This window comes from Buteo buteo, chromosome Z, assembly GCF_964188355.1.
Source record: "Buteo buteo chromosome Z, bButBut1.hap1.1, whole genome shotgun sequence".
Lineage (NCBI taxonomy): Eukaryota > Metazoa > Chordata > Aves > Accipitriformes > Accipitridae > Buteo > Buteo buteo.
Window position 1 is genome coordinate 67,627,744 of NC_134204.1, and position 15,892 is coordinate 67,643,635.

General features: G+C 41.6%; 1 protein-coding gene across 1 annotated transcript in view; it reads right to left on the minus strand.

Moving 5' to 3' along the window:
- Positions 1-10,086, minus strand: part of ZNF475 (zinc finger protein 475) — a 30,783-nt gene extending 20,697 nt beyond the window's left edge. Inside the window, exons 1-3 of the mRNA XM_075019979.1 lie at positions 10,048-10,086; positions 4,226-4,358; positions 2,409-2,492 (exon numbers count right to left, since the gene is read on the minus strand). The gene's annotated coding sequence lies outside the window, so the exon portion shown is untranslated. The remainder of the gene's footprint in view (positions 1-2,408; positions 2,493-4,225; positions 4,359-10,047) is intronic.
- Between the last annotated feature and the right edge of the window lie 5,806 nt (positions 10,087-15,892).

A 15,892-nucleotide genomic window follows, 5' to 3' on the forward strand; every position in this document is an offset into this window, starting at 1 on the left:
CCAGTGATTTTGAGGGCTAGTATGCAATTTGTGCAATAATTTCAAAAAAGTATGATGATCTTTTAGGCAGAAGAATAGGTGGATGGATAAATGAGTAATCATTTATGAGTCCATTTGATACAAAAAATAGAAGCCAGGCATGTCAGCCTGTTCAAACTGACACAAGTCAGTGGAAATCAGAGGAAGGATGACAATGTACATGTACTGAGAGCCTGTCACTAAAAGTGTAGAGTGATTCAGTGCAGGAAAGACACCTTTCTCAATAATCGGCATTAACACGGTTACATTATGCAAGATAAAATAATCAGAAGGGGTAAATGTTCTCATCTTTTACAGTGTAAATCAACCTTAATAATTTTTCAGTAGAAAGAAAGTGCTCCTGCTGACAAGTGACTAAGGTTAAGTTTTTTTGACTGCTGACCAAACTAAGGTTTTTGGTACTTTTGTTATGAACAGGATATTCAGCTAGATAATCTGATTACCATGGCAATTCCTATGCTCAGTAAGATACACCAGCTATTGAAATTAACAAGAAAACTAAATGGTGAGCAGAAAGCCACAATAACAAAGAACCAACAGATGGAATCTAGACAACCAGATGAAATGAGTTGAAGTGGAAAATGGCTAGAACAATGAAACACTGGACATCCCATTTCTTTTGTGAATTGTTGGTAAAACCTAACAAGAAGTTATTAAATACTCCTTGTTGTATCTTGCATGAAGGATACAGCACATTCTAATACTTTGCAGAACATTCATGATGTAGTGACACAAAAAGAAAATGGCCACCTACTAAATTTCTGTTATAGAAAACAGCATGCTAGGAGGACTATCAAAACACTCATCATATCCAGCATGAGGCTTAAGGGCATTTATCGCACAAGGCTGATAGTGGCTACTGGTAGGAGAACATTAATTTTTAAGGGTCTTGTTGGTAACAAATCTTAAAAACATCATTCTTTTACATTATTGTTTTTCTCCTCCAGATTAGATCAACAGTAATTTATAACTGATATAAGAGGACATGGCTGATAAAATTCATGAAGTTTTACCTGGTACCACTGGGCCCTGGTGATTCTGTAATTTGTTATATTCAGTGGTGGTCTTTTTCTCACTTTATGTTTGAAGCTGTTATCTACGTACCTCTCTATATTGTCCTGATTCCTGTTTTATAATTCTTTAGTTAACAGAATATTATTAAATTCCATGAGCCAGTAGAAATACATATGGAAGAGAAACCTGAAAGTTCCCCAGATAATGTGGGTTAAATGAAGAGACATATAAAAACCCAAGTATGTCTGAGCTTTTTACTGTGTAACCCTAATTTCACCTGGTTAGAAGAAACCAGTGCATCCTATTGTAGAACAATGTCCTAGGGAATTAAGTAAATAGAAAAGTTAATTTAATTTAAAAAAAACCCCAACATTTGTAATGAAGTCAATGGTGTTAATTTATAACTTGAGCAATCAGTTCACTGGGAGTATCTTAAGAAGAAATTTTGTAATCCGCTTTAAGATAAACCAATTGGAAATGACAGCAAAGTTCTCTGTTTCACTTGTGCTTTCCAAGCAAAAAAAAAAATCTAGCTTTTATAGTAAACCTTCTCATTACTGTTGAGCACCATGTATTTTCCAGGAATAGAACTGAAAGAGGTAATTTCTGTTATACAGGACAATCGGTAATTATGTGCCAGGTAGGGTTATATTCCACACAGAGTAACATTTCTAGCTTTCAACATCCAGACAGTTGCCCATGATGATTCTAATTGTATTCTCCTGCCCCTTAAAACACACACATAAATGAACTCAGCCCACTTCCCAAGAGAAGTGAAGGGGGGTATTGGGAAATCAGAACATCTGACCTGGCAAATGCTGTTTACTCACACACTGTTTTTGCCAGGCAAATCTCTGCAGAAATGCATTCCAGAGAATAAGTGCATTATCCGTGCAGTAAGCACTATTACACACTCATTTATTAGCAGCTAGCTGGTCTGAGGGGAGAAAGTCACTCAAAACTTTGCTCACCAACCTTTTTACTTACATATAACCAGGCCTCTGAGCCCTGCAGGAATCTGTCCGTCGGGTACTTTGGTGTCAAGCACTGATGCAATGGGATGAGGACGGGGACACAGGACTGTGTTATTTAGTCCTTGGCTTACAGAGATTCAGGCCAGGCGCGTTATCAGTACCGTCAGCTGACTTTCGCAAGGAAATCAGCTGAAAACCAGAAAAACTGGGATCCGAGCTCAGAGGACTCCAACTGGCCGTGCCGGCTGGCGAAGCAGGAGCGTGGCCTGGGCTTGGGAAGGCCACAGTGCCTCCTCCCCCGTCCTGCCCTCAAAAGCTCCCCAGCCTTATTCAGACTCAACGCTCCAGGCATCGCGCCCCTAACGTCTGCCTAAACATTACCTTCGCTCCAAAGAGTGGCTCAAAAAATTCCCAGTTTTCACAAGATCTGGGCTTCTCTGATGCTGCCTCTCGGTTCAGGTTGCCCTGCACGGAAGAAAAGGGTCGAACAGCAAAGTTAGGCGCGCACCCCCGGAACGCTCCAGGTCCCCCCCGCCGGCCCGCTTTGCTCTGTTCTCCCTGCCGGGCCCTCCCTGGGGGGCGGCCCAGGGCGACGGCTCCCCTCGGCTCCCGCGCTCCGCGGTTGCCGCGGCAACGCCTCAACGCATGCAAATTCCCTGCCGGCTGCCCGGGCGCCGATTGGCCGGCGCCACGGTTCGGTCACAGGGGGGCGGGGGGAGCCCGTGCTCGGCAGGGGGGAGGCAGCTCCGCCCCCGGGGCCCTGGCCCGGCGGGGCGGAATGGGCCTAGTCTGACCAGCTTTTGGGGCAAAACGCGTGTTTTCCTGACGGGCAAGCGGCAGAAATACGCGCGGTGGGGAAAGTCTACTCGGTCAGCCTAACACCGGCAAGTTGCTCCATGGGAAGGGCCGCCGGTCCGTGGGCAGGGTCTGCTCTGCCAAGCCCTGTCCCCTCTTGACCCGGTGAAAGGGGACGGACGGCCTGGTGGGAAGCCCAGGCGACAGGGAAGAGGAAGGGCGTAAGGAGCCCAGTTCCACCTCCTACACAGGCACTGTTCTCACTCAGAATTTCACAGGTTTGGGCCAAATTGTTTCAACAGTGTTCCAAATTTAACTTCTGCAAGCTTCATATTTTCCACGGAAGTTAATCTTACAGAAACAACGGCAAATAAGTGCAACGAGGAACCACCACTGGCTCACACGTTCCCGTGGCAAGTGTTCTCTGCTGCAGCGCCAAGCGCGAGCCCACGGTGCTGCTTCCACTTGACCCCTTTCTGCATTAACAAACTTCACTTGCCCGTTCCTGAAAACCTTAAAATGCACAACAGGCATCATTTGCTTATAGTATTGGCAAGGGCCATGTCTTGCATTCTGTTAGGGAACAGATTTCTGCAAGTAAATTCTAGTATCTGTTTCACACTGAAATTTTTGGTGTGGCAGGTATGCTGCTAAGGCTGACATGAAGCAAACCTGCCAACAACCTGTTTTTACAACATCACATTCCTTGACCATCTCCCCTGGCAGTTTTATCAAGTTCTCTAAATCACATGAATTTCCAAGCCTGAGATACAAAAAGGGAAATGACAAAAGACTTTCAGAGAAGTAAAATCAGGTTGTCTGATCTGAACGAGTTGCATGGCAAAATACCAGTGTGTAATGGAGAAAAGAGATAGTAGGTTAGGCATTCTGACACGGCAGTACTGGTATGCCAAACTATTCAATTCATTCAATTAATTCAACTTTATGCTACATATGGCAAAAGGTGTTTATCAAATGAATAACACTTGGATTACAAGGAAATGGCATTCAACCTTCACCTAGCGCTAGGGGTTAAACACAATTTGTATTGCACAAAATTTATTGTCAGCGTGACACAGAGCTCCCACCTTTTAATGCAATTTAGTCACAGACTGGCTTTCTGCCAGTATTTGCAGGATGTTTTGATGCCAGAAAAAATACATGAAAAACTTATTTCACCTTCAACACTGATTCTGTCACCCAGGACTGTTAGCTTCAAGTTACTTGAGGTATACGAAACTGTGATGACTACATGTGACAGACAGGTAAATAAATACTAAATACTGCAGTTACAGGGTCAAAATCCAGGAATTACTAAGATTAAAGTTACTCTTTGCTTCACAGATCTAACAGAATAGTTACAAGAAGAAATAAAAGTATGCTTGCATTTTGTAACCACTTACATTCACCTATGTGTCTTCAGAAGATACAAAAGTATTTTTCTCCATTGTAAGATTTTAGGTGGAACCCATGTGAGTGGTAGACAGGTAAGACTGTTGTTTCCACATGAGCTGTCCCAGATACCACTGCAAATGTCTGGAAAGTATTCACAGTACAAGATTATTAGAAAAAAGAAAAACTCACCATTTTTTCCTTTGAAAAAACAAAAGTACCTTCACATCATTAGAAATGAGGAACAAACTAAATGATAATTCAACTCCAATTTAAAAGTGCCCCCCCCCCCCGCCCCCCAATCCTTAAAAAAGTTCTCATCAAGGTGATGGAATATATTTTATGTTACAAAACCTGTCAATAAAAAAGACTAACCTTTGAATAAGTTACTATGGACGTAAAACGTGGTAGATTTTTACATAGATCCACTCATACTAACAATACATTAAAAATTGGTGACAATGTTCCAGCTAAGTTCCTGGTTGGCCTTTTATGGATGGATGGATGTATGCTTGTATGTGTGCAGATGTTTAGATACTTGAAAAACAGAAATGGACAACCCTGAAAAATGCTTGCTATATTACATACGCCATACATGTGGTTTACTGCAGCTGACTGGTACAGATCTTTGTGCTATTTTAAATTGCATGGTACCAAATTGCCTTTAATCCCTTTTGGTTTGTATCTTTTCAGTACTCCATCATCAACCCTTGCTGACTAGATAAAATACAAACAAAACACACAGGAATTACTTTTACCAGATACCGTGGTTTCGGCCCAGCCAGCAACAAAGCACCACGAGGCCACTTGCTCCCTCCTCCCCCGCGGTGGGATGGGGAGGAGAATCAGAAGAAAAAGGTAAAACTTCATGGGCTGATAAGGACAGTTTAATGGGATAACACAAGGAGAGAGGAAGTAATAACAACAGTACTCATAAAAGAATGTATATAGCAAGTAATGCACAATGCAATTGCTCACCACCCAGAACCCGATGCTCAGCCTGTTCCTGAGCCGCATGCCTTCCTCCCCCCGGCCAGCTCCCCCAGATATATACTGAGCATGACATCATATGGTATCAAATATCCCCTTGGCTAGTTCAGGTCAGCTGTCCCAGGTGTGCCCTCTCCCTGCTTCTTGTGAAAATTATCCCAGCCGAACCCCGGATACCAGAGAAGGAAAAACAGCAGAAGTGAATTGCTTTCCATTGTGTATCTTCTTTAAGCCAGACTAAATCACGCAATGGACAAGACACTCCCTACAACAGGCTTTATTCTATGAAGTAATTTACATTTCATGTATATATGCAATTAGGGACAATTTGTACAGAGAAGAATATAATCTACTCTTTTTTTATTATTATTTTTCCTTATTACTTAATCAATAATAATAATAATAATAAAACTTAATGTTTTTCAAAGAGGGCATCCTGGAGCAACAGTAAGGGTCATAGAAAAGCCATGAGAAAATATAAGAAATAATACAGAAATTTATTATAGGATATCAATATGTCTGAAAATTTCCCAAAGGGTCCGAGACAAACATCAATCAAAATATTTGTATCTCAGCAAGACAGGAACAGCCCTGATATAATTACTTTGCACATATTTTTGTAACCATCATTCCAGCTAATAACTCTTTTGCTTCTGTTGCCCTATTTTGCTTCCTGCAAAAAGCTGGGTGGGATCCTATCTGAAGGTCAATTTGGAAGCAGCAGAGGAACAATAAACAAACCAAGAGTATGAAAAATGCCTCAAAAAGCAGTTTGGATGGGGTGGAGGTGAGAGGTCATCAATTGCTAGGACTTCTTTATTTTTACTGTTTATTACAGCTCATTTGCTCATGGAGAGAAAATAAATGAGGGAAGTCCATTATTTTTACATTCTAGCTTGCTTTCTGAAAGTTCGGAAATGTTTGTTATATGGCTTTTCCATTACCAGTGTTTCTTTTCTCCTGTGTGTTAAGCAGCAATGTTAGGTTCACTGAAGACTTTCTTATGACAACATCTTGCTGACTGAAGATTTAAGAACTTGACTATTCAGCCCATGAAATCTATCTATGTTTCATGTGACTCAGTTATTGTGAAGGCATTAGTTAGGGGACCAACGTATTTATTTTTTGACATGGCCTTGGTGGGTGCCATCATTTTGCTTTACTCTACAGATTAGCATGCAGACCCTCCAACTAGGCATACCTTTAAAGCATCTGAAAGGATGTCAGTAACTGAATCACCCTCTGGGTTGAGGAACATTTCTTTCCTGAGAAAGAGAAAGGTTACACTGAGGCTGAAAGGACCGTGTGCCATGTTTTCATTACCATTTCTAATGGACAGCCAGAAGACAGAAAAGATTATGTTGCAGCTAAAAACACAGTTCAAACATGTACAACCAGATTTCCCTTTGAAGCTGGAAGTCTTCCCGGGGAGATGGATATGGCTGCAGCTGAAGCAACAATAATTTTTCACGCAGTGAAATACTGCCACACATGCCAAGGCTGGACTACTCCAAGCCAATTACACAGTGTTAATGACATTTCACTGTGTGACCACCTGAAAATACCTAGTGCTTTTTTTCCCCAAAACTCTTATTACCTCACAGTTATGCTCCTACAATACCTCTGATAATACTTCTTAGTAACAGATATTGGTAGGAGAAATGTCAGATCCCCTGAATTAGTACCATTAACAGGAGAAAGAGAAATTCTGAGACTGAATTTTGAAACTCCAAAATTCAATAAGGGGTGGAAAGGATCCTCACGTTTGGACAGAAGAAGAACAAACCCAGTATTTAGAAGAAGCAACAGAAGAATAAATTGCAGCATGAAGATTGTGAGATGATGAACTTCCCAGAAAAAATCTTGCATGAAGAAGAATTTAACTAATGCATTGAAAATCTCTTTTGGACAAAAGGGGTAAAATCATTAGTTATGAGAGACATCTATATGCAAATTTTTCCTGTGAATGGTTGTGCAGTGCTTTAGCCTTTAGTCATACACTGCTCACTCTATCACAAAGGAGGCAATTTATATTGCCCTGGACACTACTATTAGTTTACACTCCCTCTTCAGGACTGTTGTTGCAGTACGTGGTAACCACGTTTATTGGCCTGCCTTCCCAGAAGGCAGGCTGAGAGTCATCACTCCTCACACACCAGAGCTCTCTGCTGCGAGTTTCCTCTCCTGACTGCCAAGAACATCAGATGAATTGGATTTGCAGAAATCCAAACTCCTCGCCTCCAGCTCAGGGCAGCCCAATGCTCCTCTATACAGACTATACATTTCTTCCAGCCCCCTCGGAGTGGCTGACTCATTGCAGCCTCATGCAGTCTGCCATTTCACTCTCTCTCACTTCTTGTTACATCCCACATAGGCAGCTATTCTTGCCAAAAGCTGTCCCAAGAGCTGGAATCACCTTGTCTCCAGGGCAGCCTGCTCTACCCTCCTACCGTACTGCAGAGCTGTCGATGAGCCCGTGCCCCCAGCCTGCTAGCTGGATACCTAGATGCAAACTGGAACAGCATCAGCTGCAGGGGAGCCCAGCTACACGTGGTATACTTCAGAATGAGGCAATTTTCTTGAGAACAGATGTTCACCCTTCCAGTCACTTCTATTACTGCAGTCTGGACAGAGGATGTCCTTTCTTTAACATATCTTTTGTACCTAGCATACACCCTTCACTTCATAAGCATCTTTAACATCAAGAAAATAATAGGTAATGAAGGCCTCCAATACAGCAGAAAAAGTTTAACAAAACAACAAAAAAAGAGGCTGAAGCTGTATAAAGTAGAGTTAAATAGAAAACAAACAGATTTAAACCAACAAGGAATAAACTACCAGAGGACAAACTGTTAATGGATGCATAGAATTCTTCATCCCCTCTAATCTTCAAATCAAGTCCACCTGACTTTAGGAAAGAAAAACTTTAGGCTAGTTGCAAAATTAGCTGGATGAAATACTATGGTCCATGTTACACAGTAGGTCAAACTAACAATCTGTTGATCCCTTCTGGCTTTAAAATCTATGAGTCAAGTAATTCTTCCTAAGTGGTCCCCACAGGGATTTAAGCCTCAGTGACTTAAACCCCTACCATTTCCATTTGCAGTTACATGTTAAAGATTTTTTTTTTTTTACCTACTAGCCTCTCACTTCCAATTTCTTCACAGTATCCCCCCCCAAATGGGTCTCCAAGTAGAACAGCTACAAGTGATTCCCTATCCTTTGCCTTTTTCCATCCATTAACTGCATTGGAAATTAAATAAGCCAGGAATAAAGCCAGCAGAAAGGACTGATTTCCAGTTCTTCCTTAAAAATCCCCCTTAAGTAAGATCCAGAATTTAATTACGGCCAAAAAAGACAAGAACTGCACTTAGACCAGTTTTAATCCTGTACTTCTAAGCCAAGATGTCACTGAGACAACAGCTGCATATCATAAATGTGACATGGGATCTAAAATCTCTCTGCAGTCAACCAAGCAGGAACGAAAGTCAGAGATTCTCCAGTCTTCAGATGGGTCTGAAAACACTTGAAGGCCTCCAATGTGCAGTCTGTCAAGGCACCGAAGTAAACATGCCAAACATGTAAAATATCCACCGAGGCCTTTCCTGAGAACGTGGATTTATATTCTGAAAGAGGCCAAGCAGAGCCTTCGTCTGAGAAGCAGAGAGTGCTTACTTTGCAAAATCAGCAGTCCCTTTGTATTAATAATAAGTGTAAGCATCTGTCACTGTCACATTGGTCACTATCTCCCTTTCTTCTGTCCTCTTTCCTTTCTCATTTTGTAATCTTTCTTTGTCTCTTAACTTTTTCTTTATCACTTTCCATTTATACTCTATATCCTCCTAACACTTGACTCTCCTAATGCTGTTTTCTTCTCTTGTGGCAAACCTCCCAGTTCCAACTTCCTTCTTCATCCTCTTTTCTCTTTTCCCCCAGTTTGATTTTCCTCTTACTTCCCTTTTCAGCATGCTCTCCCTTTTGTCTTCATTGCCCAGCTGTACCGTTTGAGCATTTTCTCTCTCCTTTCTCAGCTAGTCATCTATTTCAGTCATACGTTCCTGTTCTCAGACATCTACATTTACCATCCTTCTTTGTCAGGGATACTCTTCTAGATGCCTGTTTTCTTCAGGCATGTATTAATTTACTATTCAATATATGTGAGTAACCTGTAACTGGAAGCACCTTGTTGAACTCCTAATTCACCCATGCAAAAAACACTTCCAACACTTCAGTATTTCTGCTACATCCTTTCAGTCATCTTCTAGGTTTCTCTCAGCCTCTCTAGATAGCACCATGGCCCACAAGTTCTCTAGGATCTTCCATCCTTCTCATGATTTTGTACTCACTTTTTGCTGCTGGAGAGAAGCAGAGGAGTTGAAGACATACTGTGGGAGCCATTTCTAATTGGGATCACCTGCTTAAGTCATCTTTCCTGCCTGCTGAGAAGCACCAGCTGCACCCTTCTCTTCCTAACAGCCTGATCAAGAGAAGTGAAGAACACTACTCGTCTGGCTAAGCATGAGGAGGGGAGCTGCAGAGGGATGAGGTGAGGGCTGTACAGTGAGGTTTCTGGGAAGGTAGGGGCCAAGATACTATAGGAAAAACCAGAGGGTCTGTAAGGGAATAAAAGCGGCCACAAAAGGCTTCTGAAAATCAGAGAGCTAGATGAAAAGAAGGGGCATATCCCTTTCCTGTATGAGGGGAAGCCTCATGGTACAAAAAATCCCATTTATCTTCTTGCTATAAGTGGATTTAAAGCCACAATAATGGAAGACAATGAAGTTAATCTTTTACCTGTTTTCTCCTCTGAAGGTGATCCCCACATATTGACCCCTCTCATTACCTGCATGAGTATTTTCCCTTCCTGTATCCTCCTCAGCCCTCTGTCTGCATATTAAACTAAGCAGTTCACTTCACGTTCCCTAAGCTCAGAGGATTTCCTCGGCCCTTCCAAGTCCTGTATGATGCAAGCACGCCAGACAAACATTTAGCCCTCGAATGTACTTATGTGGCCTCTTGTTTTCCCCTTGTGTGGCTCTGAAGGGTTATGAAAATAAGAGGCCAAACAAATTCATGCCAGCGGTAATTCCAGCCCCACCCTGCAGAATGGGCAGACACCACATGGCCCAAGGAACAGCCAAATTTCATGATTACATTTAAATAAATGTTGACGGTTCAAGAAAGTGCTCTGTTTCCCCCAGTTTTTCTCTCTCCTTATGTTCCTTCACTGCAGGGGGCTATCAGCACCTTGGCTAACTTGGCTGCAGCAGGACACAAGGAGACTTTGCTGTGTAGGAACAAAGAGTTCCTTTAAAACTTGAAAATACCCACATAACAAAGCAGAGTTAGTAAACAGGATTTCGGTGAGCACCACAATGCTTAATGATTTAGGGGGTTAAGAAAAAGCACGGATGAGGTGGGAAGAACCAACTGTTTTTCCCAGTATTTTAAGTTCAGTGTTTGCCAAGAGCTGCAGGAGGGAGACACAAACAGTAACATTAATAACAAAAAATAAAGGATTTAGAACAGTATTTCACTTCATTTTGCAGGCAGTTAGGGATTTTGTTTGTTTGCTCTGCTTTTTTTCTGTACTTGGCTGCAGGTAGCTATACTATTATCTAGATACTCCAGGCAGGAGTTCATAGTTGCCTTTTGTTGAGTTGTTCACAAGCTGTATGGACACCACATTCCTGTGTCTACCACCTCATAGTTTTTCTCATCCTTAATTCTACACAGACTTCTATACTCTGCTTCTGACTGTGTATGAACAGTACTTTTGGGTATTAAAGAATTAAACAGGAACTTTTCATGAGCCATTAGAAGAGTGGAATTTTTGTTACCTGCTTCGGAAAGGAAAAGTGAGATACTGCCTATAAATTAAACCTATTTTTTAAATTACACATATTCATGAAAAATGCAAGACTATGCTCAATCCTACTGTCTTCTGAGAACTGAGAATGAGTTGTTTGCTCAGCCATTTCACTTTAGCTTCACTGTGCACTGTGATTTGAATGCTGTCAATACAGATTAAACAGGGCATGTGAGGTTATTTTTAAAGAACATTGCATGGTCAAATAATTTAGAAAAGTTTACTCTACATTGTTTGGAAATCCAGCTGAAAATTTTGCAAATCATATCCCTGTGGTTTGTTTTATAATTTTTTAATGGCAAATACTGCATTTGTTTGGGGTTTTTTTGCGTTACTAAAGAAGCTTGCAGTGTAGCTCAGACTTCATTGTAACTCATTACTATTACTTCATCTTGAGGTTGCTTGTATTACAGAGAACAAAAATATTAACAACCACCTTGTAATAGGTAGCTGCCAAGTGTAAAAAGACTGTGACTCATTTGCATTTTCAACTTCAATATTTATTTAGAGGTGAGAATGGGGCTCATGTTCTTATTGGCTTGGCATCAGTTACACTGTAAGTACAATACCATGATGAAAAGTTTTGAGTCTATTAATAAAACATGGAAGTTCTTTGACTGCTAAAGACAGTGTATAGGTTTGGCACTTTTGGATATATACTCAAGCTAGATTACTGTTATCTTCCTTTCACATGTGTTTTTTCATTCTCATCTCCCATCATTCTCTCTGCCACTTCCCTTTGGGCATGGATTGCCAGTGGCAAACTCTTGCAGCTTTGCCTTCAAGGTGCTTGAGGATGCTGTAAAAGGTGAAAAGAGAGCAATAGCATTGTATCAAGGTTTCATGGAAAACATAGTGCTGTTTGACTCCCATATCCTCCTTGCAGGTGGCAAGACAGCAAGCATCAAGAAGCCAAGTGGCATGAGCATAACACATTTCTCCATATATTCCTCACTTGCCGGTTTGTGAGTAGTGGATCTGTACTGCTGATCAACTGTGCCACAAAAGATAAGACAGTGCAGCTGGCTCTGCAAGAACCTATCCAGACTCCTTGAGTTATTAACTTGGGGCAGAATGCAGGAGTAGTGTGGCAGTTTTTGCACAGAATATAGCATAGGCTTGGACTGGGATTATCTCAGTGGAGAGCCAGACCTGTTGTCTCCGCACCAGGCATGCCGAACCGGTACTGTGGAACCCTCTGGAGGTGCATCCAAGGGGCTCTTCTTTGCCAGTGCAAGGCCAGCAGATTTTATGCACTTGTGCTCATGCCATATCAAGCATCATCTGGCTCCCACTATGCTACAGAGCACTGTGGATTCCTAGAAAGCTTGTTAGCTCTGTTGCAATGTGGTGCACTCAGAGAATTAGTTCAGGTTGAGTGCTGTGTCTGAATGAGTAAGTCCTCTTCCAGTTTGGAGTGTCAGGGGGGTGCAGTGCAAAGATACTCCTAGGCCTGGCCAGTCTTATGAGAACTGGTTCCGTGGCTGCTCCCAGTACTTGCATCATCCATGTTTTTCTACTACTGGGAAAGTGCTTGTTTCTTTCCGTCAAATAATGGAGAATTCACCGTAATTATTTTTGGCTGGTGTACTGCTGCTAAGAGCTATTTCAGAGTGGTGTAATACAGAATACGCTCATGCCAGCGTATGGTTCCTTTGTTCTGGGGAAAATGGTGTTACTGAAGGTCAGACTAAGAGATCAGAAACCCCAGCCAAAATCCTTTCAGCCTGATGCAGGGCAAAGGCTTGAACAAACGTTACATACCTGTTGCATCAGTGTCCTACCACTGGGGCAGGCAAATTTGAAGGAAAGACCTCTGTTTATTCACGCTTAACCTACTCTGCTCAAAATGCATTGACAGCTACTGGGACAGAAAGACTTTCCAACCTGGCGGTGAACATGACCAGCTTCCATAACAAAGCAGCCTCAGGCCAAGGGCTTGAGAACAGATCCATCTCAATAATTCCTAGCCCGCATGAGCAGGGAGCTCTTCTTTGCTTCAGAATGTTCAAACCACAGCTCCTATGACCTGAGGGAGGCATCAGATCTGCATCCTCCATGTCACTGACTGCTCTGGACACTTCACCATTGGTTAAAAAGCAGTGCCATCTGCATTCACTGTCTCAAAAGTATGTGAAATGCCTGCATGATTTCTTTCCTGGAGTGTAGTTTATATGCCTGTGGAAAAAAAGACAGAAAGAAACAAACAGAAAGTCACTAAATGCAGTTTGATCTGAACAATACATACATTTTTACTTCTTTTGTTCAACAGAAGGTAAAAACATCTATTATTCACAATATAATCAATATTTAAATGACATGGTAGCCATCATCTTTTTTCTCACATGAATACCACTACCACTGTACTCTTAAGCCTACATATAATGACTTCTGCAGTCATTGCTTACAGGCCTCTCCTTATGTTACGATGCAACAAATGGAATTTACTTTCGTCCATTTTGTGAACAAAGGCAAAACCTCATTCTTTTCAAAGCCTAGCCACTGGACTCCAGCAAGGTGCTCTGGAGCAGTTCTGTTTTGAAATAATGTTACAAAAAATGTGAAACCTTCTATGCTGGCATAACATGAGAAGACCCTACAGAAATCGAAATGCCAGACTAGCAATCTGGAATTTGCCTGTGTTGCTGACTGGGGAGGGAGAAGAGGGAAGAACAGTACACATTCCTACTCCAGAAGGAAAAACCTGGTTGTGACTCAGACAGGGGAGAATTTTTTCCAAGAACAGTTCATCCTAGTGAAACTAAGACAGTCATGTCGTGTTGCCAAGGTCATTGACATTTTTGTTTATCTGATCCTTAAAGGGAAATTACCAAGTTAAAAGTTGTGGGCTGTATCCTCCATGTGGCAAACTGCTGCAGCTCCAGTGTAGCCACCATGGGTAATGGCACCACAGGTTTCACATTGTTTCTTAGGAGTTCTTTTTTTCATGTTATTTCACTTTTGCATTACATCCACTTTTCATATTCTCTCCGTGGTTGATTTCTGAAACTCAAGCTGTTTCACAGTCTGGCTTTCCTATATGTAACCTTAGTGCTTCATGGTTGCAAGCAAATTGGTGAAATACAGACAAGAAAACTTGCTTGAAGTCAAAAACAATGTAAAGAACATGTTGTATTACTGTCTAAAGCAACACTGGGCTGTAACTTCCTGCCACTAGCTATCTCCTACCTCCTCTCATTCCCAATCAGCTCTTGTTAAATGACTGCCTTTTTCCTCCTTTCACGTACCCCCTGAGATACACCAACTGTCTGAAGCCTAAAGATAAAACATGGCATTTATTAAATGCTGAGTCCGTGTAAGGTGTAACCTCCCTGTAAAACAAGCTGCACAAAAACATCTTCATTGTTTGTACGAAGGGCAGCTACTCCTTGCTGGTGGCAAGCATTTGAAAATACTCTAGTTAGTGCCATTTTTGTTATCTCAATGTGATGACTTCCCTCCATGGTTTAAAAATCATGGGATTTAACCCTAGCAAAGTATCAGTGTTGAGCTCTCCTTATTTGCCTTGTGAGTGGAAAAGCACTCCTTGCTGGCCTGTAAGGGGAGGTACAAATGTAGTCCCAGATTCATGGGGTGTAAATTTAACCAGACAGGCAGTGTTTCATACTGCCTATTACACCAGCATTTTGCAGGTCTATGGCAACACAACAGGCCAGATTCAGCAGAGTCCTAGGATCAGAAGTTATGTGATTTTTCAATAAAAGCAGAAATCCTCATGCACTCAGATAGCTTGGGTTTTAGTTTTAAGAACGCTATCTCTGACAAGAATTCTCCGCTTGTACCTTTTGTCTCTAATTCCGCTTGTACCTTTTGTCTCTAATCACACACCTGAACTGTAGTCTTGACAGGGCAAGTTTTCTCTGCTATGCCCAGGGAATACAGGGACCTATTCCTCAGATGAAACTTGCCAATGGTAGTGATATGCTGCCATTAGTAAAATATTAAATGGCTATCAATAAGGAGTAACCTTCTGTGCAATTGTCTGCCTGACTAAATTCATGAAATCTGGAGTCACTTTGATGCACCACAGGTCCTCTGGAAGCCTAATCCTCCCATGCATCATGGGGGAACCGAACATATACAGTGTAACAACGGAGAGTTTTATTTACAAACATATTCCATATTATTAACAAAGCAAAATCCACAGTGTAAGATTGATTATACTCAGTATCTTTCAGTCATTTATCCTACATAGTGCAGCATGGTAGCTCCTAGCAATACTCTACAGGAAAACTTTTGTATAGGTTATCGCTTCCACATCTTCTCATCAAGAATAGGGTCCAGTTTCCCCCAGCCACATAAAGCCAGCCGATCAGAAGCCACTGTCATTTTATTCCTGACCTCACTATTGCTTAATAAAACATTTTCCTGTTTTGGAAAATGCTTGGCTATTCAAAGTACAAGCAGAGACCTGCAGGGACCTAGTAGTCCCTTCAAGTAGCCTTACTGTGAAATACAGCTCAAGGGGAAAGTATACTGAAGGTTTAATAACAAACATATTTAGAGAACAGCAACTAATCACATGGGAAACCACATATTTCAGCACGTTACTCTATGCAAGATTTTTTGTTGCAGAACAATTACTAAATCAAAGTGTTGATTATTAAGAGACTTCTTTTATGAACAAACATTCTCCTTAATAAAATTACAGGAGACCTACACAAAATACAAACTTTATCAGACAGCTCTGTCTACCAACAGCCTCTGAACATCCCTAAAAAATCCAATAAATTCTTCTCCAAATTTATTAGAAGACTGTGTCCATTAAGCAGCCAATTTTTCTTGTTCCCCCGAGAGA